The sequence below is a fragment of the Podarcis muralis genome, chromosome 16, assembly GCF_964188315.1.
Source record: "Podarcis muralis chromosome 16, rPodMur119.hap1.1, whole genome shotgun sequence".
Lineage (NCBI taxonomy): Eukaryota > Metazoa > Chordata > Lepidosauria > Squamata > Lacertidae > Podarcis > Podarcis muralis.
The window spans coordinates 40,882,845-40,909,301 of NC_135670.1; the positions used below are offsets into that span (position 1 = coordinate 40,882,845).

Sequence of the window (26,457 nt, forward strand, 5' to 3'; positions counted from 1 at the left end):
AAAGTAGACACCCCGGAATATCTTATTATTGCTGTACAGTGGATGCTCGGGTTGTGAATGTGATTCGTGCAGGATGCACATTCGCAACCCGCAGCGTCTGCAACCCGCAGCGGCTTGTCTGCACACATGTGGGTTGTGATTCAGCGCGTCTGCACATGCACAAAGCACAATTTAACCCGTTCCAGTACTTCTGGGTTTCGGCGGTCCCCAACCAGAAAAAATGCAACCTGAAGCGTCTGTAACCAGAGGTATGACTTTATTATTACTTATTAAATTTGAATACTGCCTGCATCCGAAGATCACAGAGCAGTGATCTTCAGATGCAGTGAATAAAACAGAAACAAAACAGATATAAAATTATATTATGAAGCTTCTTGCATTTGTTGGATCTGGGATTGGATAATATTAAAAAAAACCACAGATTTGTTAGATTTAGAAGGACATGATAATAGATTTGATTGGCCATGCGTAATTGTGGTACCAGAAGGCAAAAAAGCATAAAAGCTTCCAGGACCACATAATAAGAAATGCGATTTTTAAAGTTCGGGAAAAATATAAAGTTTTGTTAGAACAAAAAATACTGTGGTGGCTTTCCCCACTGGAAGCAATATCCATGAAAAAAGTAAATATGAAACCTAATTGGGCAACATGTAGAAAGCTGTTAACGGAAAAGGATAACCAATTAAAATTGAAGGAACTTCAAGAAGTAAAAGGAAAGGTAACAGATTGGCTACAATCAGTGGCGAAGCTAACTGCTCTGGCACCGGGAGCAGCATACACCTGGGGGCATGGCTGGCGTGCGTCCCAGGGGGCATGATGCGCTGCCCACAGGGGCGTAGCATGTGTCCGGGGGTGCACGTAAAGCGGTGCGTGCGTGGCAAGCGCCACGCATCCCGGAAGCAGGGGCAGCCACGATGTCACCCCCCTGGATGGATGGCACCCAGGGTGGACCGCCCCCCCCGCCCCCACCTTCGTCCGCCAGTGGCTACAATATTTCCAATTAAATGAAGTATTCAAAAATGATAAAAAGAAAGGATTCACCTATGAAATTTCAAATTTCCAGAGAAATAATAGAAAGTGATACTAAATTATTATAAAAAAAGGACAATATATTGTTGGAATGGGAAACTAAGGATGAAGAGGTCAAATGTGTTATGATAAAGTGGGCAAAAGACGTGGAACATAATATTCTGATGACAGATTGGGAAAGACTATGGAAGAAGGATATAAAATTTACGGCCTGTACCTTACTTAAAGAGAAATTTATGAAAATGATGTATAGGTGGTATTTAACTCCAGTTAAATTGGCAAAAATGTATAAAACAAGGGAAAATAAGTGTGGGAAATGTAAAGAAGTAGAAGGTAGAAGGTATGTTTTATCATATGTGGTGGCAATGTACGTAAGGTTCTTAGTTTTGGGGGGGAAATGATATATAACGAATTGAAAAAAATAACCTTTGTCAAAAAACCGGAAGCTTTCTTACAGCAATGGATTTACCTAAAGCAGGTATTACAGCAATGGATTTACCTAAAGCAGGGGTCAGCAAACTTTTAAAGGAGGGGGCCAGTTCACCGCCCCTCAGACCATGCGGCGGGCCGGAGTGCACGTGGTGGCGGGGGGGGCTCCTCCCCCCCTCCCCAGCCCCTCCCCTTCCCCTGCTTTTCTACCTCCTCCGCTGCTCTGCCTGCGGTTGGAAGCTGGCCTTGGCGGGAGCGCCTCTCCTTTCTGGGCCAGCTTTCCTGGGCACCAGGCACGGGGCCAGCAGGTGCGCCAAGCATCATGATGCCCACAGCACGGCCATGAACGGAGAGGCTGGTGGTGAGTCTGGGCAGCGAGGCTTTGGATTGGCTGGCACCAGTCAAAGCCCAGCTCCCTTCCTCCGCAGGGCAGGGAAAAGCCAGGAGGAGGGAGAGAGGAGGGAGGAGGTGCCACCGCGGGGTGTGGGAGGGAGAAAAATGGCACCCGGAAAAAATTGCAAAAAATGGCGCAGGCCGAACCACCACGCCAATCCAAGCGGCAATTCCAGGACCGTCCGCGGGCCGAATCCAGAGGGCAGTTGGGCCTGATCTGGCCTGCGGGCCCACGACATAATGAATACAAGCATTTGTTCATGTATGCAACAACGGCTGCTCGGATATTGTTAGCCAAACACTGGAAAGAAAAAGTCCCCACCAAGGAAGATTGGCAAACTAAGTTAATGGAGTATGTGCAAATGGCTAAATTAACTGGGAAACTTAGAAATCATATCATATCATAAATATAACATAACATAACAACATAACATAAAACATAACATAACAATATAATAAGAATGGGAAATGTTTATTGCATATTTACAAAAGCATTGTAAGGAAGTTAATACATTAGCAGGATTTTTAAAATACTTGTAATGTTATGGATAATGTTTAAATTTTGAGGTAATTAGAGATAAAGACTTTATTGACATGCATAAATGAAGATAATACAAAGGAACCAGGGGAGGGAGTGGAGGGAAGTCATTCCATAATGTGGATCTAATATTAAGTGCGCATACAGTTGTTTTAAATTTTTTACTTTATGTTTTTTCTTTTTTTCTTTAATGCAATGATTTTGTTTATTGAGAAAATTAATAAAAATATTATTAAAACAAACAACAACAAAAAACTAGCCCCCCTTCCACAAACAAAAATAGGAGGCCATTGACTGTTAATCAGCCCAAGGCCTGGTCAAAGAGAAACGTTTTCACCTGGCACAGAAAGGTATGTCATGAAGGCACCAGGCAGGCCTCCCTTGGGAGCATCCTACTAACGGGGAGCAACAGAATATTGTTCAACCATCCTCATTTAAATGGGACATCCCGGAATTATAGAAGCCATTCCCGGATTCTGCCTGGGTCCCAGAGTGTCTCGTCTTTTGGTCTCATGCTCTAGCGCAAATCAGTTGGCTTGCACCCTAACAAAGTGTTGCCCCCCCCCCATAACAAAAATCCTGGCTACGCCCTTGTCTGAGCGCCAGACCAAAAGATGCTTGTTATTTGGTCTCACGCTTTGGCATGGGCCAGCTGGCTCCCCTGAGAGCTCAGGATCAAAACAACGAGCGTCTCGATTTAGATCACCAGCAGAAAGGGACTGTTCTTGGGTTGCCACCTCCAGACCACTCCTGGAGGAGGCCCCTGGAGAAAGGCCTCAGATGATGACCACAGGTTCATATGGTGAGAGGCAGTCCTCGAGGTATTGCAGTCTTTGTCTGGGCAACCATGCCCTGCTCTTGCAAGGCATCATCTGGCTCACCTGTGGGAATCAGGATGCTGGTCTGATACAAGAAAGCAAGATGAACATTCTTAGGCAAATCATGCTTAGTAGAACCCCCAAGTTCAGAGGCATTCTACCACCGGATATCGGCTGCTGTTGGAAAAGGGATGGTGCTGCTGACTTGGAAGGGTTATTTTGTATCAGGTCATTTCGCATGACTTGGTTCATTTTTAAAATTAATATTTTATTAGGAGTGTTTGGTTATAAAATAAAGGGGGGGGGAGAAAGAGAAAAAAGTGCAAAGAGGAAATTATCATGTGATAAAGAGGAAATTATCATGTGATAAAATAAGTATTCTCAGTTACAATAGATTATTATATAAGTATATAGTTTGTGTATGATACTGGATAGAAGTATTTAGATAGTATTGTTACCCTAATGCAGAAGTGGGATAGAACAAAGATATGTTCCATTCCACTTCTGCATTGACCTGTGGGGCTTGGGATTTGTTCATTTTAAAAATATGCACAAAACTTTGTACAGTGGTACCTCTGGTTACGTACTTAATTCATTCTGGAGGTCCATTCTTAACCTGAAACTGTTCTTAACCTGAAGCACCACTTTCACTAATGGGGCTGCCACCTCTGTATTTATCCTGAAGCAAAGTTCTTAAGCTGAAGCACTATTTCTGGGTTAGCGGAGCCTGTAACCTGAAGCGTATGTAACCCGAGGTATCACTGTATTTAAATATGGCATGTATCTCAATGCATACATTTCTTTCCTATTTATTTATGTATTCTTCTCTGTGTGTGCGTGCACAAGAGACAGAGAGATGGCCCACGTGACCACGGTCTCTGACTGCTTTACATAAAACAATAAAATACACAATACAATTCACAACAAAAACACAAATAAAATGACATAAAATCACAAAAGCAGCTGAAGTCAGCATAATAGATGGCAGTTAAAACCATTAATACCATCATAAAACACCCAGATGAATTTGGTGCAGAAGTTAAAGTCCCCAAATGGATTGTAATAAAAGGGACAGGAAGTTCCTTCTCTGGTGTCAAAAAGAACACAAGGGAGGTGCCAGGTGAGCCTCTGTGAGGAGGGCATCCCATAACCAGGACGCCACCACTGACAGGACCCAAGACCCAAGTCTCGTGCTTCTCAGAGGGTGTGGCAGGAGAGGATGGCAGGTGTACAGGGAAGGTTCAAGGACAATCACAGAAGCACTGAAACATTTCAGGGCAGTCTAGTTTGTCTGCCTCAAAATAGAGCTGATCTAAATGGGATTGCCTGGCAAAAGCAAGCTCACACCTTAAGGTACATATGTCAGAGGCTCGTTCATAATTGTATTCATGTTCTTTTATAGCTACATTGCTTTATACTTTCTGGGTGTCCCATGGTCATATTATGAAGGTGTTGTGTTCTGTGTGATAAATCAAGCACTGTTTTTGTTTTCCAACATGTTTCTGATAAAGAAAACAATTGACGCGGTGTGAGCAAATTGCTATTCTGAAAGTGTGGCCAAGAGAAAATTTCATGAGAGCCCTAGTATCTGCCAATCCTAAAATATTTATCACAATATATACATTTTTGATGTGTTTGAGTAAATGTTGTGATATAAGGGCTGTATCACAAAATTCAAAGGATCCTCAGGATAATTATACAGCATTCCAATCCACACAGTATTCCAATCTGATCTGGCAAGGTGATCCTTAAGTCTTTGTCAAATGAGGAGTCACTGCATAGAAATTACATAGAAACATGTGCCTATAAAGAGAATATTGCATCGAAATGCAAACTGATGTGGAAATGTGGAGAACTGAATTTCAGATTGGAAAAATGAGAACCCAAGAGAAAGTGATATTATCAGATCTGCTCATCCCTATCTATAAAATCCCTTTGTTCATTACTGCCTCTGCCCTGGTGGCAGAGCTTGTGGTTCGTGGCCACTGAGAGAGAGCCCTTCTCCTCCGTGAATCTGTCCCATCTTTTAAAGTCATTGAAGTTGGCAACCAGCCCTTGCCTCCTTCGGGAGGGAGTTCCAAAGTTTGTGCTGCAGGAAGAAGTACCTTCTTTTATGCGCCCTGAATCTTCCAACATTCAGCTTCCTGAGCTATCCATGGGTTCTGGTGTTATGAGAGAGGGAGAAAACCTTTTCTCCACCCATTTTCTCCATGCTTGTGCCTGGCATTTTATAAACTTCACTCATGTTGCCTCTTACTTGCCTTTTCTATAAACTAAAAAGTCCCAAAGGTGGCAACCTTTCTTCATAGGGGAGCCCCTCCACCCCCTCATTTGTGCCTATCTCTCATGGTAAATTATGTGGGAAGATGTGGTGTTATGTACTGAGTTGAATAGGATCCAAACTGCAGCAGTCTGATTGGTCCTAGAACAATAGGATCCAAAAGGCAGCAGTCTGATTGGTCCTAGAACAATAGGATTCAGAATGCAGCAGTATATTTCACTGGCGACGAAGGTGGGATCCCGCTGAGCTGACGGCCACACACAGCACCGCAGCACCGCCACCTGCCGCACCGCTGCCTCACACCGTGTATCCAGGCTTCAGCTCCGGGACACAAGGAACTCAGAATGGCAACCGACAGCAGCTTCTCGCCGTTCAACCCAGCATCTGGAGACTGGGAAGCGTACGCCTCCCGTTTCACCTTCCTCCTAGAAGCCAAAGGGGTCACCGATGAAGAAGACGCCAAGAAGAGGGCAATATTCTTCAGCGTCTGCGGAGAGGAGACGTTTGAAATTGCCCGGGCTCTCCTTGCGCCTGAAGACGTTGCTACTGTTCCATACAAAACAATAATGGAACAGCTGAAGGGGCACTTTTCGCCACAGCCCTCAGTGGTGGCTCGTCGAAATGCCTTCTACGCAAAGCGGCAAGCCCCTGGGGAAACCATAACTGGGTTTGTGACCTCTCTCCGCCAAGCTGCCCGGTTCTGCAACTTCTCAGAGCTGGAGAACATGCTTCGTGACCGCCTCGTCGGTGGCCTGAAGGATGAGAAGCTGCAACGACGCCTCTACGCTAAGAAGAACCTAACGTTCCAGGTCGCTCTGGAGGAGGCCCTGGCAACGGAAGCTGCCGAGAGGTTGACGCAAGAGGCACGGCCGAGCCAGCCATCCCAACCGAGGGTCCACCATGAAGACCTCACCGACGACTCAGGATCCAACAGGGAGGAGGTGCACCGAGTACAGCAGTGCACTCAAGCAGCCCACATACCACAGCTGCCTCGACGAGAAGAAGGGAACTGCACAAGCTGTGGAGAAAGTCACGAGAGGAGGACCTGCCGTTTCCGCAACGCGGAGTGCAGGCAGTGCAGAAAGTTGGGACACATCGCCCGGGTGTGTCGGGCTCGGCCCACCCGACGCCAGGCATCAGATAACCAATCCAAGAGCCCCAGGTCCCGGGGCCCAACGCACCAAGGCAACTCGACGGAGCTCACGGACTTCCAGGTATACCAGTTGCCCCACCCCAACGTAGAGAAAATTTATGTAGAGGTACAGATAGAGGGGGCCCCATGCCGCATGGAGCTTGACACGGGTTCAACTCTATCCATAATCTCGGCAAGGACCTTAAGGAAACTGTGTCCTACTGGGGGTCCCAAACTCAGGCCGGTCCCATTCACCCTCCGGGACTTCCAGAAACGTAAGGTCCCCACCATGGGGGTGGGGACCTTCAGGGTGCAATACCGAGGGTGGACGCGGCGACTGGACTTGCTTGTGGTCAAGGGCCCCTACATTAGCTTACTGGGATTGGCATGGTTTGGACCACTGGGGCTAGCCGTCACCGGGGTGAACCACACGAGCTTACAAGTGGACGTGGACGCCATATGCAAGGAATTTCCGGGGGTTTTTGATGGGAAATTGGGACGGTATACGGGGCCCCCCATTGCTCTACAGCTTGACCCCGCAGTACGACCGGTCAGGCTCAAGGCCCGCCGGGTCCCGTTCGCCCTGAAACCCCGTATAGACGAGGAATTGGACCGACTCGTGGAGCAAGGAGTGCTGGAGCCGGTGCCTAATGCCCCCTGGGAAACCCCAATTGTCACACCCGTCAAGCCTAATGGTTCGGTCCGCATCTGCGCAGACTACAAATGTACCATAAACAAGGCCCTCACGGCCCATGCATACCCAGTGCCAGTGGTCAGCCATGTCCTTGCCACCCTGGCTGGGTCGAAAATTTTTGGCAAGCTGGACTTGGCCCAAGCATATCAACAGCTGCCAGTTGATGAGGCCACAGCAGAGGCACAGACGATTGTGACGCACAGAGGAGCGTTCAGGGTAAAGCGGCTGCAATTCGGTGTCAGCGTGGCACCAGGCATATTCCAGAATCTAATGGACTCGCTCCTTAAAGGGATTCCTGGCGTCATCCCCTTCTTCGATGATGTGTTGATTGCCGGGCCCACACCAGAGGAGTTTGAGGACCGCCTCCGCACTGTTCTGCACAGTTTCCAGACAGCGGGTCTCAAGGTGAAGCGGGAAAAATGTCTACTAGGAGTGCCTCAGGTGGACTTTCTGGGATTTATGGTGGACGCAGAAGGGGTCCACCCAACTGGGGACAAGGTACGGGCCATTTGTGATGCCCCAGCGCCCAAGAACAAGACTGAACTTCAGGCCTTCTTGGGACTATTGAACTTTTACCATTCCTTCCTTCCCCACAAGGCGGCGGTAGCGGAGCCCCTACACAGACTCCTGGACAAGCGGGCCCCTTGGGTGTGGGGCCAGTGCCAGGAGGCCGCATTCCAGGCAGTCAAGGACTTGCTTGTCTCAAACTCGGTCTTGGCACACTTCGACGAGAGGCTGCCAGTGGTGCTAGCATGCGACGCCTCGCCCTATGGCATTGGCGCTGTCCTGGGACACCAACTCCCGGATGGAAGAGAGGTACCGGCGGCATACTTTTCCCAGACACTCAATGCAACCGAGCGGAACTACTCGCAAATCGACAAGGAGGGTCTGGCAATCGTGAAGGGAGTAAAAAAATTCCATGATTTCTTGTACGGGCGGCCCTTTACTGTGGTGACTGACCACAAGCCGTTGCTTGGCTTGTTTGCCCCCGAAAAGCAGACCCCCCAAGTGCTGTGTCCTCGCGTCCTCAGGTGGTCAATTTTCCTTGCCAGCTACCAGTATGCACTGATTCACTGTCCGGGGAAGGCGATGGGCCATGCGGACGCCCTCAGCAGGCTACCACTACCGGAAACAGGCCCCGACCCAGCACCTGCACAAGAGGTTATGAGCCTGGAGCTGCTTCCCGACCGCCCCATTCAGGCACAAGAAGTTGCAGACCATTCCAAGAAAGATAGGGTCATCTCCCGGGTCCTGGACTGGGTGTGGAGGGGATGGCCCAGCAGCAGCCCCGGGCCAGAATTCGCTGGCTACACAACCCGCAAACATGAACTGTCGGCCCACAAGGGGTGCCTGTTATGGGGAAGCAGGGTCGTTGTTCCCCAGCCCCTCCGCAAAAGGGTCCTACACGAGACACACCCAGGGGTAGTAAGAATGAAGGCCCTTGCCAGGAGTTATGTGTGGTGGCCGGGGATCGACGGAGAGATAGAGGCCTGGGTCAAACACTGCCAGGCCTGCCAAGAATCCCGCCCAGATCCCCCAAGGGCCCCAGTCCAGTCCTGGGAGTCCACCCGAGCACCATGGTCACGCCTGCATGTGGACTTCACTGGCCCCTTTCAGGGGAAAACATTCTTCATAGTGGTGGACTCCTACACCAAATGGCTGGAAGTCGCACTGGTACCGTCCACTTCTACGTCCGCAGCCATCCGGGTACTACGCAGGCTGTTTGCAACCCACGGGCTCCCTGACACTCTCGTCTCCGACAACGGGACTGCATTTACGTCAGGAGAATTCCAAACCTTTACAGTGCAGAACGCCATCCGCCACATCCGTTCGGCGCCATTCCACCCTGCCACCAATAGCCAAGCAGAACGCATGGTGCGGACCACCAAGGACACCCTTCGCCGCATGACGCAAGGGGATTGGGAGTACCGCCTTGCCACATTCCTTCTAGCACAGCACAGCACCCCCAGCTCAACGACTGGCTGGAGCCCCGCTGAACTACTAATGGGTCGGCGCCTTGCAATCAGATTGGACCGCCTTCACCCCGATAGAGCTCAGGATGAGGTAGTGGTGGGGGAAGGCAGGAACCCCCGGACCTTCGAGGCCCAGGACCCAGTGTATGCAAAGAATTTTGGGGCAGGCCCTGCATGGGTACCCGCCACAGTCACCAGGGAGTGAAATATACTCAGAGTCGCAAAGTGATTTCATGCTCTTTATTCAGCTCATAGTGGTGAGGAGGAATGAATGAATGTCCCCTCAGAGTATCTGCTTTATATACATTATTTACACAATGGGCTGCACATGATTGGCTAATTCCGGAATTCTACTGTAAGCCAATCAGGTTGTGGATTCACTTCTATCTGGAGCATGATTGGGTGGTTCCTGCCAACCAATCATACTGCTGCATTGTTCTAGGACCAATCAGACTGCTGCATTCTGAATCCTATTGTTCTAGGACCAATCAGACTGCTGCCTTTTGGATCCTATTGTTCTAGGACCAATCAGACTGCTGCAGTTTGGATCCTATTCAACTCAGTACATAACATGTGGGGTTCTCATTGTGCACAATGGGGGGGGGAAGTGGGGCCATATTTAGAGAAACCCTCCCCCCACATCTTCAGAATTGTCCCCCCCCCCCACTTTTGCTACAAGGAGTCCTCAGTCTCTTCCCAGTCCTGCCTTTGGTTAGCTCTTCTCACCTCAGAGATGTTTCAGTTAATCTCAGTTTCTTCCTATCTCCCTCTGATAAGCTCCTTCCATTCTGGAAAAGGTCTCACTCCGCACCCAAACTCCAGAGGAGCCCCACCCCAGAGCTGCAGCAAAGCCAAGGGGGTGTGTGTCTTTATTTGGTTGTGTCTCAGGGGGAAGTCATGGTGTGGGCTGGAAGAGCTGGGCTATGTGCTGAGTCAGGAATGCTTGCCTGTCAAGAGCCTTGTCAGCATCACACTAACAGTAATGAATATGTGGCCTCCTAACCCATGGCGCCCCCTCACCCCACCCTTTGTGCTGCATGCGAAAAGTAGCTGCCATCTTGGCTGTCTCTTTTGTGGGCCGACATGACATTCTGAGGCCTGCTCCTGAGTGCACGGAGGGAGAGGTCAGCCGCTTTGCAGATGACGCCGGCTGCCTGGGGAGGACGGCCACTCTCCTGAAATAAGAAGTGCTGCTCTCAAAGTGGACAATGCCCAAAGGCAGGCCAAGGAAACTCATTGCAAGTCAGGGCGTAAGTGGCAACTTGGACAAGGTGCCCTGAAGAGTGGGAATCCTCTCAAGTGGAGGGTCTGATTGTCACAGCCACAAACCCGATTAGATTCTTCTTTGTCAGGCATTCACAGGAAGGGGAGCCACAGAGAGTTTGTGCACAGGAGAGAGCTTTTTCCTGTGGAGTTGCATGAGCGTGGGGGCGGGGGGGGGGGAATCCTTGACACAGGAGAAATGTGAAATTGCCCTGCCTCAAAGAAGGCATCATGCTGAGTAGAAATGAATGAGGAATTGGAGCAACGAAGAAAGCCTAAAGAAATAGATGGGATAGCTCAGCTGGTAGAGCATAAGACTCTTAATCTTAGGATTGTGGGTTCGGACCCCACGTTGAGCAAAGGTTTCCTGCATTCCATGGGGTTGGACTAGATGACCCTTGTGCTGCTTCCATCTACAATTCTATGATTCTCTTAATGTTGTGCAACCTTATTTCTGTTTTGTTCCTCCAAGGAAGGGTCCCCCTTCCCTTCCCTTCCCTTCCCTTCCTGTTCTGCTCAGGAAGACTGTCTTCCTGGTGTGATCAGCTCCATCCTGACTCTGGGAACAGAGGACCTTTCTGGCTGACCCCTTCCCAGCGGCGTAGCATGGGTTGTCAGCACCCGGGGCAAGGCAAGTAATTTGCGCCCCCTAACCCGTGGATTTGCGCCCCCTAACCTGTGGATTTGCGCCCCCTAACCCGTGGATTTGCCCTAACCCCAGATGTTGCGCCCGGTGCGGCCGGCCCCCCCTGCACCCCCCACGCTACGCCACTGCCCCTTCCCTTCCTCTGTGAAGGCAGCTTGTTTTGGCTGCTCCACCCAAAGACCTTCCTGGAGCTGAGTGGGAGAAGGAGGCAGCTTGCCTTGAAGGGCACGTGGGGGGCGTTCTGGAAGGAACCTCCCCAATTCAGAAACACCCCTCCATGGCTGAGGCCTTATCACTTTTATTCATGTAATAGAGATGAAGTCGCCCGGCCTCTCAGGAGCATCCATCTAGAGATTTATTAACCAATTTAAAATACTATTGTCTTTCACTTCAGTGTGAGATTGAGGTGTGTTGTCGGAGGAATATAAAGCTACAATCAGTGAGGCGCCGTGCAGCCAGACGCCACTACCTGGAACTCAATAGATATTCATGAACACTCCCGTATTTAGTGAAGGAAATAACTTAATGCCGACAGAGTCGATGGAATAATAGCCGTTTCCTGGCTGACTTGCAGCCCTCAGAAAATGAGATTGCACCTGCCTTCATTTTTCTTGTCTTTTTCTGGGTTTCTTGCAGCAGAATGCGCCACTGGAGGGAAATGTGCCACGCATTCCTAATGAGCTGCAGGGACAGGCGGCGGCAGCCTGCCCTTCCTGCCCCAGTCTTGCAGGAGCCTCTGCTGGGCACGCCCCTCTCCCCTCCTCCTCCGCCACCAGGTAGGGTTCATTTCATGCTTGCTTAGATTATGAATACTCTCAAAGGCAATTTCCTCATCTTTCTTGCCCTCCACCTCTGCTCTGCCCACCTCTGCCCGCCTTTCTACTCCCATCAAATTCCCTACACTCTTCCATGCAGGCAGCCACAGATAATCCCCTGCTCATTTCAGTGGGACCCGCCCAGGCATAACTGTGCACCGGGGGGGGGGCAACCTTGGAGTCAAGGAGGGAACCTTTGTATCAAATTGGTTTGCATCTAGGGATCATTTGCTTGTGGGTTGTGGGAGCAGGCCTGTCTTGTGGGGGGCGGCTTAGACACAGCAAATTGGAGAGAGCTTCTTTCTTGTTCTCTGTATTACCTGCCATTTCCCAATTCTCAATGGCATTAAGTTGCCCAGGGGAGTCTGACAGGCTGGCTGGAAAGGGTGTGCCGCTGGCAGAAGCCTCATGAGGAGCAGGAGGGGCCCATTCAGGAGGGGCCAATTCAGCATTTTGCCGCTGTTCTTTTCTCCTTACTAACAAAAAAGATTATCGTAGGCAGTGATGCTGCCCAGCAGCTCCCTGGTAAAAGGGGAACAATCTAAGAAGGACCAGTTTATGCCCTCTGCAGACCACATGAAACAGCTTTCCCAGGCAACACCAATTTGCTGCACACTGGGGGAGATATGTATCTGCATGTTCTGGGCAGAGTCTCTCTGCGCAGGGGAAAAGAGCACACAAGGAGAAGTGCCGGCTCGGAAATTTTGGAACAAGAGGGAGATAAATTGAAATTGCAGAGTTTTGAAAAACTAAAAAACAAAGTGCGAGATTGGCTTCATTATTATCAAATAATGGAGGCATACAATTTGGACAAGAGAATTGGATTCCAGGTGGAAAAATCAAAATTGGAAACAGAACTGTTAGATCCCAAAACTAAGACTTTGTCAAGGATGTATAACTTGCTGTTGAAATGGAATACTCAGGATGAAACGGTGAAATCTGCTATGATTAAATGGGCACAAGATGTTGGACATAACATTATGATGGCTGACTGGGAACAGTTATGGACCACAGGTATGAAGTTTACGGCATGCAATGCCTTAAGAGAGAATATTATGAAAATGATATACAGGTGGTACATGACACCAGTCAAGCTTGCAAAAATCTATCATTTGCCTGATAATAAATGTTGGAAATGTAAAGAAACTGAAGGTACATTCTTTCACCTTTGGTGGACGTGCCCAAGGATTAAGGCTTTCTGGGAGATGATATATAATGAAATGAAAAAGGTATTTAAATATACCTTCCTGAAGAAACCAGAGGTCTTTCTCCTGGGCATGGTCGGCCAATTGGTGCCAAAGAAGGATAGAACTTTCTTTATGTATGCCACAACAGCAGCAAGAATACTTATCGCAAAGTATTGGAAGACACAAGATCTACCCACCCTGGAAGAATGGCAGATGAAGGTGATGGACTATATGGAACTGGCGGAAATGACCGGCAGAATCCGAGACCAGGGAGAAGAGTCGGTGGAAGAAGATTGGAAGAAATTTAAAGACTATTTACAGAAATACTGCAAAATTAATGAATGTTAGAATGATGTTGGATTGAAGTTAAGTGGTTTTTAGCAGTAATGTTATAAAGATGTGTAAAAATGGATTGGTAACAGGGGATAATCTAAAGTTATAATATATTAAGATTAAAGATTAGGATAAAAACAAAGAGGGAAAGGATTTGCTGAACCAACTAATTGAACTGGATACAAAAAAGGGAGGTGTGAGGAGGTCTGGGGAACAAGCGAATGAAAGATAAGACACGGAAAGATTGAATTGTTTTTAACTGTTTTTACTTTGTATTTTTTCTTTTTCTTTTTTCCTTTTGTAACATTTTAAAAACTTTAATAAAAATCTTTTTTTTTTTTTTTAAAAAAAAGAGAGAAGTGCTGGCTCAATCCTTCCACGTTTCTATGTGCAGGAAAGAGATTCCTCTGTAGCCCAGTTCAATGCCTAGAGCAGCAGCTCTCCAGGGATTCCTCAGGCAGAGGAGGGTCATCTTTCCCCTCACCCAGGGATTGAGCCAGGGGACTTTCTGCAAATCAATCAGGTGCGGTGAGCTATGGTCCTTCCCTGAAACTGCTGATAACTTGATGAACCTGCCAGTCTTCTTTTCCTTCTTCTTCTTCTTCTTTGGTCATCCCTCGTAGCCAAGTAAGATTGTCTTCCATGAACACGGTCTTAACAGTGAGTCCGTAGGTGACTGCGGAGGCCAATTCTGGATCCACACGTCCTTCCACAGTGGGGACAGAGGTTTCTGGCTGGGAGTTGATCACAGTGAGGGTTTGCCAAACGTGCCTTCCTCTTGTGTGTTTCTGCTGCTGACATTGTAAACTGATCCTCGGATGAGAGGCAACATTGCTTGTGTGGAGCAACCCCACAGATATTCAAAAGTTGGCTCTGAGCACCAGCCTAGCCAAGTGTCCTGCCACTGACCCTGGGCTGCCAGGGGGTTTCTTCTTGCAAAGCCTCATTTCCTCTTCTGATCTGTCATTCCAGCTGAGCCAGGTTGGGCCAAAACCTTCCGACCCCAGTTCTGTGGGAATGTTAAGGAAGGTAGAGGATATATTGTTTAGGCTCAGGGTGGCCTGTCTAATGTTTGTTCCTAGAGAATGGTCTTCTGCTACTCCTGTTCACCCACATAGTTCAAATGCGCCTCTTTCTCCTGCAAGGAGAAATTAAAAATAAAATCCTCACACAAATTCATCAATGTTTTTGTGTTCCCTGCAGCAAAAAAACCCTGTTTGTCTGCCCACCCTTTCGCCTTAGTGAGCCAGGCATACCTTTCGCCCCAAATTCACAAACACAGGACAGGTTTTGTTTGGCAGGAAGTTTGAAAAATCCTGGTGGCGATTTCTGTCACTTCCCACAGCATTGGTGGGAAAACCTTAAAGACGGAGGCCATGCAGTGCTTTGCCCCTCCCACCAATGCCCCTCAGCCCTACTTGACCATCAGAAAACCTGCAACTGACCATCTGTCTTGAGGCAAGAAGCCTGCTAGTAAGTAATTGGTTCAGTATAAGCTAGACCTGAGCTCAAGAGCTCCTTTTGTTTTCCATATTCTGCTTTATCTCTTTGTCCTCTCCCTTGTCTTCTTTATTCCTAATAAACCTGACATAATTTGACAGGCGGGTCTCATGTGCATCGTTGGCAACTCACAAGGTTAGTGGAGGACCCCCCATGAGCCTAAGCTGCTTGGTTCATGCTACACAGAGGTATAGGATTGGGGTTGACAGGCTGCTGGAATCTCTGCAGGAGGGACTGCAGTAGAAAAAAAGCAGGTTTCTTTCACCCCAGGGAGCAGCCAGGAAACTGGAAGCCATATTGAAGTCCCTGTTTGCACATTTGCCTGAGAACTCCAGATTCTCTTTCCCTATGCCCCATCCAAGAGCTATAGCTACAAAGAGGGCTGGAGGTAGCACCAAGTGTTGTTGTTGTTTAGTCGTTTAGTCGTGTCCGACTCTTCCGGACCCCCTGGACCAGAGCACACCAGGCACTTCTGTCTTCCACTGCCTCCCGCAGTTTGGTCAGACTCATGTTCGTAGCTTCGAGAACACTGTCCAGCCATCTCGTCCTCTGTCATCCCCTTCTCCTTCTGCCCTCCATCTTTCCCAACATCAGGGTCTTTTCCAGGGAGTCTTCTCTTCTCATGAAGCGGCCAAAGTACTGGAGCCTCAGCTTCACGATCTGTCCTTCCAGTGAGCACTCAGGGCTGATTTCCTTCAGAATGGAGAGGTTTGATCTTCTTGCAGTCCATGGGATTCTCAAGAGTCTCCTCCAGCACCAGAATTCAAAAGCATCAATTCTTCGGCGAACAGCCTTCTTTATGGTCCAGCTCTCACTTCCATACATCACTACTGGGAAAACCATGGCTTTCACTATACGGACCTTTGTTGGCAAGGTGATGTCTCTGCTTTTTAATATGCTGCCTAGGTTTGCCATCGCCTTTCTCCCAAGAAGCAGGCGTCTTTTAATTTTGTGACTGCTGTCACCATCTGCAGTGATCATGGAGCCCAAGAAAGTAAAATCTCTCACTGCCTCCATTTCTTCCCCTTCTATTTGCCAGGAGGTGATGGGCCCAGTGGCCATGATCTTCGTTTTTTTGATGTTGAGCTTCGAACCATATTTTGCGCTCTCCTCTTTCACCCTCATTAAAAGGTTCTTTAATTCCTCCTCACTTTCTGCCATCAAGGTTGTGTCATCTACATATCTGAGGTTGTTGATATTTCTTCCAGCAATCTTAATTCCAGCTTGGGATTCATCCAGCCCAGCCTTTCGCATGATGAATTCTGCATATAAGTTAAATAAGCAGGGAGACAATATACAGCCTTGCCGTACTCCTTTCCCAATTTTGAGCCAATCAGTTGTTCCATATCCAGTTCTAACTGTTGCTTCTTGTCCCACATAGAGATTTCTCAGGAGACAGATGAGGTGATCAGGCACTCCCATTTCTTTAAGAACTTTCCATAGTTTGCTGTGGTCGACACAGTCAAAGGCTTTTGCATAGTCAATGAAGCAGAAGTAGATGTCTTTCTGGAACTCTCTAGCTTTCTCCATAATCCAGCGCATGTTTGCAATTTGGTCTCTGGTTCCTCTGCCTCTTCTAAATCCAGCTTGCACTTCTGGGAGTTCTCGGTCCACATACTGCTTTAGCCTGCCTTGTAGAATTTTAAGCATAACCTTGCTAGCGTGTGAAATGAGTGCAATTGTGCGGTAGTTGGAGCATTCTTTGGCACTGCCCTTCTTTGGGATTGGGATGTAGACTGATCTTCTCCAATCCTCTGGCCACTGCTGAGTTTTCCAAATTTGCTGACTGTAATGGGAATTGGGGTTGCTTGTATGTAAATTCCAAACTTCTCCAAGCTGGTTGTATAGCTAAACCTTTCCCTGGTTTGACAGCCCTTACAACGCGACTGTCTCAGTCACTGGCAGAATCCGTCAGTGGGCGTTTCCTAAACTTCTTCCAACATAAGAATTCCTTGACTCCAAGTCTCCTCCTCGATTCTCTGCGCGGAAGCTTTCTGCGCAGCGTGGGCGTGCCAAGCGGAGGTCCTGTGCTCTCCCCAGTGATCTCACTGGAATAGTCTCGGAGCCTTCCCTCCGAAGTACTCTCAGCCTCCCCTTTCTTCCTGGTGTCACCTTGATTCCCTTCCCCAGCGGAAGCTCTCTCTCTCTCCTTGCTAGTTCCCTCCCCTGCCTCATTGGGGAGCCTTACCTCTCCTCTTGTCTCTGATGGCAGTTCCCTGACATCCACCTCCCTCCCAGGGCCCTCCCCCTCCCCCGTCCGTTCCTTGGACGGTGATGCGGGGAACCCCTGGAAGGAGCTATCCTCTTCCTCAGATGATTCCAACACCGCTCTCCACCTGCTGCTGTCTCTTTCCGCTGCCCAATCTCCCCAGTCGGATTCCTCTCCCTCGGATATCCCCCCTTCCTCCTCTTCTGAGGCGGGAAATCCCCCAAACTCTTCTTCATCATCCGTGTTGCCAAATTGCTCCTCCCAGAACCTCCCTAATGGTTTGGGCTTCCTTGGGAACCTGCGATGAAACTCCTCCTGCAGATACTCATCCCTGATCTCTTCTGCAGGAACCCAAATGTTCTCCGACTCGGGCTCCCCCTCCCAAGCCACCAAATATTCCACCCGTCTCCCTCTCCACCTTGAATCGAGAATTTCCGCTGCTTGACCAGTGAGTTCCCTTTCCTCCACCCGTGGATGCATGGGGGTTTCTCTTTCTTGTCCCAGAAGTTCCCTCCCTTCCCGGTACGGTGAGAGTAAGGACCTGTGGAACACCGGGTGCAGTTTCATGTTGGTGGGCAATTTGAGTCTAAAGGTCACAGGATTCACCTGTTGTGTTACCTCGAAGGGTCCCAGTTGCCTTGGCCGTAATTTCTTACACCCCCCCTTTGAACGGTAGCCCTTGGGTTGACAACCACACCTGGTCCCCAACTCTTATTGTCTCCCCTTCTCTGTGGTGCTTGTCTGCCTGCCTCTTGTACGCTTCCTTCGCCCTCTCCAGGTTAACCTTAAGTTGTTGGTGTAAAGCCTCCATTTCTTCCACAAATTGTTTGGCCGCCGGCACACTCCACCTCCCCTCCCCCTCCCCTGGGAAGGCCCTGGGGTGACACCCGTAATTGGCCATGAACGGACTTATCCCCGTGGACACATGTTCAGCGTTATTGTATGCAAATTCGGCCAGCGGTAGTTTTTCCACCCAATCGTTCTCCCTTTCGTTGACGTAGCAGCGTAGGTACTGTTGAAGTATGCTATTAGCTCTTTCTGCTTGTCCGTTGGTCTCTGGGTGTCTGGCCGTCGAGAAGCTCACCTCGACGTCCAGCAGGCTCATGAGCTTCCTCCAGAATCTGGAAGTAAATTGCCTCCCTCTGTCGGACAAAACCCTCAAGGGGGCGCCATGCAACCTGAAGACGTGATCTACAAACAGCCTGGCTGTTTCCTCTGCCGTCACTGCATGCGAGCAAGCAATAAACTGGCACATTTTGGTCATCAAGTCAACCACCACCATGACTGCTGTTTTCCCCCTGGACTTGGGTAAATCGGTCATAAAATCAATGGATACCACCTCCCATGGTCTTTCCGGAGTGGGTAAGGGTTCCAGTAACCCCACGGGTGCTGCCTTCTCCCCTTTAGCCCGCTGGCAGCGTTCGCACACCCGTACGTATTCCCGCACATCTTCCCTCACCCTTGGCCACCAGAACTGCCTGGTGACAAGCAACATGGTTTTGTGTTGATCAAAATGTCCCGCCGTGGGGTTGTCATGTAGTTGTTTGAGTATTCTTCTCCTCAAGTCCCCTTCGGGTATGTACAATGCTCCCTTATAGTACAGAGCCCCCTCCTTTTCCTCAAAACCCCCCTGATTTTCTTCTGTGCCTCGGATCTCCCTGATTTTTGTTTGGGCGTACTCGTCATTCCTCGTCAACCCGGCTAGTTCCTGTCTCCCTACCAACACTCCCCCCCACACCCATCGGTCCTCGGGTATGACATGTCGTACTTCCGGCACTCCCTCTCCTTCCAAGTACTCCGGTTTACAGGAGAGGGCGTCTGCTCTGACGTTTTCCTTCCCCGGCACGTACCGAATCTCAAAAAAGAACTTGGAAAACTCCTGTGCCCATCACACCTGTCTTTGGTTGAGGACTCGTGCAGTCCTCCAATATTCCAGGTTCTTATGGTCCGTGCACACCTGGATCTTGTGCTGCGCGCCTATTAGGAAATGTCTCCAGCGGTGAAAGGCTTCATGAATTGCAAGCAGTTCCCGGTCATACACCGTGTAGTTCTGTTCTGACTTGTTCAGCTTCCTTGAAAAAAAAAAGGCACACGGCTTCCACTCTGACCGATTTCCCGGCTGGAGCAGTACGGCTCCCACCGCTTTGTCTGACGCGTCTGTCTCCAGCCTCATAGGCTTCTGCAGATCCACGTGTAAGAGCTGCTCTTCCGAAGCGAACGCCCTCTTTAGCCTTTCAAAGGACTGCTGAGCCTCTTCTGTCCATTCAAACTTCTTCTTGCTGCTGAGACAATCGGTTATGGGTGCCGTTAAGTGTGCGAAGTTCTTGATAAACTTCCTATAGAAGTTTCCAAACCCCAGGAACCTCTGCACGTCCTTCCGGTTCTTGGGAGTCTTCCATTCTAGCACCGCCTGCACCTTGCCTGGGTCCATGGCTAAGCCTTTGTCCGACAACCTGTACCCCAGGAACTCAACTTCTCGGGCGTGGAATTGGCATTTCTCCAGTTTGACCCACAGCTGGTGCTCCTGCAGCCTTTTCAGCACTTCCCTGACATCCTTAACATGCTGCTCCTCGTTCTCCAAGTAGATTAGCACGTCGTCTAGGAAAGCCACGCAATTCTTGTACAGCAGGGACCCCAGCACGTGGTGCATGAAAGATTGAAAGCAGCTCGAGCCTGATTGTAATCCGAAGGGCATAACTAAATACTCAAAGGCCCCCAGAGGGGTGAACATGGTGGTTTTCCATTCATCCCCCTCCCTCATCCTTATCAAATTGTACGCCCCCCGAAGATCGAGCTTGGTAAAGACCTTCCCTTTCCTTACCCTGGCCAAAATGTCATCAATTCTGGGCATTGGGAAGGTTACTGGTTCCGACACAAGGTTTAACCCCCTGTAAGCTACGACCAATCTAGGCTCTTTAGAGTCTCTCTTGTCCACAAAGAACACTGGGCTGCCCCCCACCGCCCTTGATTCTCGTATGAAACCCCTCTTCAGGTTCTTGTCAATAAACTTCCGCAACTCCTGCATCTCCCTGTCCGACATGGCGTACAGCTTACCCACTGGCAGCTGAGCCCCTGGGAGTAGGTTGATCTGACAGTCAAAGGGCCTGTGAGGGGGTAGTCTATCCGCCTCCTTCTCACTGAAGACTTCTTCCAGGTCTGCGTACCCTTTTCTCCTACCGCCATCCCTGCCACCCTGGCTACTGCCATTCTTGGGGTTTCCCCCCGTGGCAGTGCTCTACGCAGTGAGCTGACCCAAAGGTGACTGTCCGCTGGTGCCATCCCACTACTGGATCGTGCAGTGCCAGCCAACTCATTCCCAGTATGATTGGTGGTCCTGCTAGTGTGGCAACGTGAAAGGCAATAGTCTCAGTGTGTCTGGAGACCCTCATTTTCATGGGAGGGGTCTGGTGGGTCACTCCCCCCCCCAGGAGTTCTCTCCCATCAATGGTCGTTACTTGCAAGGGGTGTTCTAGAGGCACCACGTGGAGCTGGTGTTCTAGTGCAAAATCCCTGCTAAAGAAGTTGCAAGAGCTGCCTGAATCCAGCAATGCCTTCACCTTAATTGGGTGTCCATTAGGGAGTTCTAGTACCACCTCTATGGCTATGGCTGCTCGGGGAGGGTCTGGTTTGGGCACTTTTACTGGTTGCTCGCCTGGCTGCTGTGCCCGCTCTCCTGCAGCCAAGCATTGCCGTTTCCCTGCTCCTTATCTCTCTCCTCCTCACCCCCAGCTGCCCCCACCATTCCTTGCCACGCCTTTTTCTGAGGGCAGACTCTGGCAAAATGTCCCAGCTGCTGGCAGAGAAAACACTTCTTAGTCGTTTCCCCCTCCTTCTTGCGAACCTCGCTGGAGTTTGAAACCCCCCGCGCGCGCACTCCTCCAATCTCCATTGGTTCCACGGGCGGCGCAGGTTGCTCCGGCACGTCCGGAATGCGGTTGTCATGCCAACGCTCTGCTCTCCCTTCCCGCCTTTCTAGAGCGCGCGCTTCTTGGCGTACTCCCACAGCAAGCGCCATTTTGGTCAGCTGGTCCATCGATTCCGGGCGGGGCGAGTGGGAAAGTTCATCTTTTACCCAAGGGGATAAGCCTTCCTCGAATAACATTTGCACTGGTTCTGAACCCAGTTCCCAACCAAGTTTGTGGATAAACATTGCAAATCGCGACCAGTACTCTCTCACTGATTGGTTCCCTTGTTTGCACCCCATCAGTTCTTTGCGCATCACGCTCTGCTCCACATCACTCGAGAACATATGGTCCATGGCGCTAAAAATTTTTCTCAAATCCTTCAAGGCAGCATTCTCCGGTGCCATTAAGGGTCTGATCCAATCTCTGGCACCCCCTTCCAGATGCCCTACCACAAAAGCGACCCTCCCCCCATCGTCTACAAAGTCATCATACTGCAGGTCCAGCGCGTACTGCACTTCTGTCTTAAATTCGTTATAATCTCTGGGATTGCCCCCAAACTTCTGCACTAGTCCTGGTACCTTCCTTGCGATGGGGGTGGGCTTCCCCTGGGCATCCTGAGTCCGCCTTTCATCCAGCCGCGCCGCTAGTAGGGCCAGTTGCTGCTCCAAATCTCTGTTTCTCTCCTCCAGAGTTGATCCTCCTCTGGCCCCCTCTCCGGCGCCTGCTCCTCCGGTTTGACTCATGATGCTGCCCCTGCTGCTCTGCGCACAAGCAACTTAGAGGACTGACGGATTGCTGTAATGGGAATTGGGGTTGCTTGTGCGTAAATTCCAAACTGCTCCAAGCTGGTTGTATAGCTAAACCTTTCCCTGGTTTGACAGCCCTTACAACGCGACTGTCTCAGTCACTGGCAGAATCCGTCAGTGGGCGTTTCCTAAACTTCTTCCAACATAAGAATTCCTTGATTCAAAGTCTCCTCCTCGATTCTCTGCGCGGAAGCTTTCTGCGCAGCGTGGGCGTGCCAAGCGGAGGTCCTGTGCTCTCCCCACTGATCTCACTGGAAGAGTCTCGGAGCCTTCCCTCCGAAGTACTCTCAGCCTCCCCTTTCTTCCTGGTGTCACCTTGATTCCCTTCCCCAGCAGAAGCTCTCTCTCTCTCCTTGCTAGTTCCCTCCCCTGCCTCATTGGGGAGCCTTACCTCTCCTCTTGTCTCTGATGGCAGTTCCCTGACACTGACATACTGAGTGTAGCAGCTTAACAGCATCATTGTTTAAAATTTTAATTAGTTCAGCTGGAATATCATCACTTCCACTGGCCTTGTTATTAGCAGTGCTTTCTTAGGCCCATTTGACTTCACTTTCCAGGATGTCTGGCTCAAGGTCAGCAACCACACTACCTGGGGTATACGAGACATCCATATCTTTCTGGTATAATTCCTCTGTGTATTCTTGCCACCTCTTCTTGATGTCTTCTGCTTCTGTTAGGTCCTTTCCACTTTTGTCTTTTATTATGGTAATCTTTGTACGAAATGTTCCTTTCATATTTCCAATTTTCTTGAACAGGTCTCTGGTTCTTCCCATTCTGTTGTTTTCCTCTATTTCTTTGCATTGCTTGTTTAAGAAGGCCTTCTTGTCTCTCCTTGCTATTTTTTTGGAAATTGCATTCAATTTCCTGTATCTTTCACTATCTCCCTCACATTTTGCTTGCCTTCTCTCCCCCGCTATTTGTAAGGCTTCGTTGGACAGCCACTTTGCTTTCTTGCATTTCCTTTTCATTGGGATGGTTTTCGTTGCTGCCTTCTGTATAATTTACGAGCCTCCATCCATAGTTCTTAAGGCACTCTGTCCACCAAGTCTAAATTCTTAAACCTGTTCCTCACTTCCACTGTGTATTCATAAGGGATTTGATTTAGATTGTATCTTACCGGCCCAGTGGTTTTTCCTACTTTCTTCAGTTTAAGCTTGAATTTTGCTATAAGAAGCTGATGATCTGAGCCACAGTCCGCTCCAGGTCTTGTTTTTGCTGACTGTATAGAGCTTCTCCATCTTTGGCTGCAGAGAATATAATCAATCTGATTTCGATGCTGCCCATCTGGTGATGTCCATGTGTAGAGTCGTCTCTTGTGTGGTTGGAAAAGAGTGTTTGTGATGACCAGCTTGTTCTCTTGGCAGTTTCTTCAGCACCTGTGGTTGGTGCATAAACTTGGATTACTGTGATGTTAAAAGGTCTGCCTTTGATTCGTATGGAGATCATTCTATCATTTTTGAGATTGCATCCCAGTACAGCTTTTGCCACTCTTTTGTTGACTATGAGGGCCACTCCATTTCTTTTATGGGATTCTTGCCCACAGTAGTAGTTATGATGGTCATCAGAACTGAATTCGCCCATTCCTGTCCATTTTAGTTAACTGATGCCCAGGATGTCAATATTTATTCTTGCCATCTCATTTTTGACCAAATCAAACTTGCCAATGTTCATGGTTCTTACATTCCAGGTTCCTATGAAATATTTTTCTTTACAGCATTGGACTTTCCTTTCGCTTCCAGGCATATCCGCAACTGAGCATCCTTTCGGCTTTGGCCCAGCCACTTCATCAGCTCTGGATCTACTTGTACTTGTCCTCCGCTCTTCCCCAGTAGCATGTTGGACGCCTTCCAACCTGAGGGGCTCATCTTCCAGCATCATAACTTTTATATGCCTGTTGTCTTTGTCCATAGAGTTTTCTTGGCAGGGATACTGGAGTGGCTTGCCGGTTCCTCCTCCAGGTGGATCACGTTTGGTCAAAACTCTCCACTATGACCTGTCCATCTTGGGTGCCCTGCTCGGCATAGTTCATAGCTTCTCTGAGTTATTCAAGCCCCCTCGCCACGGCAAGGCAGTGATCCATGAAGCGGAGCACCAAGTACTGAATAGTTTGGGACATGACTGGCCCACCTTGCAAGGTGGTTGCGCAAGGCAGTTAGTGCAAGCAGGCTCTCCTTGCTCTTCCCCTTTCTTCACATGCCCTTTCTCTTAATAATCACATTTTTGTAGACAATTTCCCACAATGTACACATTTTTGCAAGTAATTTCCCTTTGTATAATACTTTATTTCTATTTTATTTTCACTCTGTCTGCATTTTATGCACACTTCCTCCTAATATATGCAGTTTGGGTACAAAATCTGGCAACTGTGATTTTCAAAAGATAATCTGCATTTTGATGTGCACGTTGTTTCAAGAAGTGTGAATGAAGGTAGGTTCAAATAAAAATGTGAACCAAACTGAATTTCCCTCTTTTCCTACTTTTCAATACACAGAAAGTGCCAACTTGCAACCCATCCAAGATAATGGCAATGGCAGAATGATTTTCAAGGGGTGGAATTCAGGAGCAGGGCTCACTGTTGCCTGAAAATGGGGTACGACTTCCTCTGCAGAAGAAAAATTGCAAGGAAGAAGGAACCTGGAGGTTGGTTGTGTGAATTCAGTTTCCGTGGCTAACAGGGTTGAGGAGCTTGAAACGTGATAAGGAGAGAGATGAGCTGCATTGCTATGGTAACTTAATCAGTTAAAATCCTCCTGCTCAATTCACTCCTGTTAGCATTAAGGGAGGGAGGGAGGGGGGACAGAGAGGAGCGATGAATTCACCTGAGCTCAATTGGCTGATTAAATTAATAGGTATGGATGACTAGGGTTCTATTTCAAAAGAGCTATTTTTAAAAAAATATGCATAATTTTAATTACACATTGACACACGCTCTATTCCTAATGAAGAAGAACTTGACTACAAGGGCAGGTGCTCTTAATTAATGCTTCGATGGAAACCAGCACAAGGAACCTGGGGGGAGAAGGAGGACTCTGTGCTCTTCTTCCCCCCGCCCCGAACCCCTGGCAGCACTCAGCTCGCCTTCCATTCTTTTCTATTCGTTCTCTCCTTCCCTTCATTAGTCTAATAATGAATAGTTCCAGAATTTTAAAAAGGAAATACGCAGAATCCTTGGGAACTATTGCAGCAATAACACCTCCTTCCAACTCAGCCTTTCTCAACCTGGAGCCCTCTGGCAGTTTTGGACTGCAACGCTCATCAGCCCCAAACACCATGCAGACAGCTCTAAGCAGGCAGAGGGCACCAAGTTGGGGAAGGCTGTTTGAACTCATCCCTATTTTCTCACATGCTGACATCCTTCCTTCCTTGCTTCTAGCAGGACTTGACATGTACCTGATCGGCTGTGATGTCATGGAACCTTCACAATTCAGCGGGGAAGCCATCACACAAGGACAATGGTGGCTCTCAGTCTTCCTCATCATTGGAGGACATTCTGCAAACAATGACAAGCAGGGTAGACCGGTACCCCAAAGTGCTTGGCTGTGGGTCAGATGCACTTGGTGGGGCTGGTGGTGTCTCACTGAGAAGCATGGCGATGGGCAGCTGGCGCTTTTGTCTTTTCCGCTGGTCAGGGCGCACTTGGTGTCTCCTCAGTTGGTCAGGGCATGTTTGGGCAGCCTCCTGCTCCACGGATGCAGCTTCAACATGGTTGCCAATGTTCTTCAGATTGACACATCATTTGAAGCTGGCTCAGAACTTTGCAGGCTGCTTGAAGTGTGCATACGTGCATGCTTGCGTGCTTGCGCAAGGTGCTGCCATCAATGGGGATACGCTGGAGAGTCATGTCCTCTAACCACAGGTTCAGGGCCTCATGTGCCTTCCCCATGGCCTCGTCTCGCATGTACCTGGGGACCTTGGCAGTTGTAGGTGTACTCGCTGCCACTGATGCCCGGATTTATTTCTCCCATATCTTAGTGGCACCTATGCTGGATTCATTCCTGCCAAACTTGTGTGCCACAGCACAAATGCTCATGCCATCCTGTAAACAGTCCAGTACTTCCAACTTCTCCTCCAGTCTGGGCACCACTCGCTGCCTTTTGGGTTTGTCATCACCTGAGGAAGACGATGATGCGCGTGTTCAGGTGTCATCTCAAAACAACAACAACAACAACAAAACACCTCTTCAAAAAAACCTCTCCAAACAACTAAAAAAAAAAAATATCTCAAAAAACTCCTCCAGAAACTCCTCCAAACTCCGCCAATAATCTGCCAAATTCTACCACAATTGCTTCCTCCCTCCCTCAAACTCCAACTCTCCACAGGCTTCAAAGGTTGGTGCAAGGGCTCCCGGGATCAGGGCCGTCTTTAGCAGATGTGGCGCCGGGGTGCAACTATCCGCCCAGCACCCCCCCCCCAAATTACCACAGATAGTGTTGGGGTGGCCATAGCTGCGCACTGCCAGCCATCCGGGGGGGGGCACAACTCTCCCCCATGCCACTGCAGGACAGC

General features: G+C 49.1%; 1 long non-coding RNA gene across 1 annotated transcript; it reads left to right on the forward strand.

Annotated features, from left to right (window-relative positions):
• Window positions 1-1,658: 1,658 nt before the first annotated feature.
• On the forward strand, window positions 1,659-24,586 carry LOC114587105 (uncharacterized). Its single transcript, XR_003704218.2, has 4 exons — window positions 1,659-1,819; window positions 11,833-11,972; window positions 13,887-14,054; window positions 24,443-24,586. It is a non-coding gene; the product is annotated as an uncharacterized LOC114587105 (long non-coding RNA).
• Window positions 24,587-26,457: the final 1,871 nt, after the last annotated feature.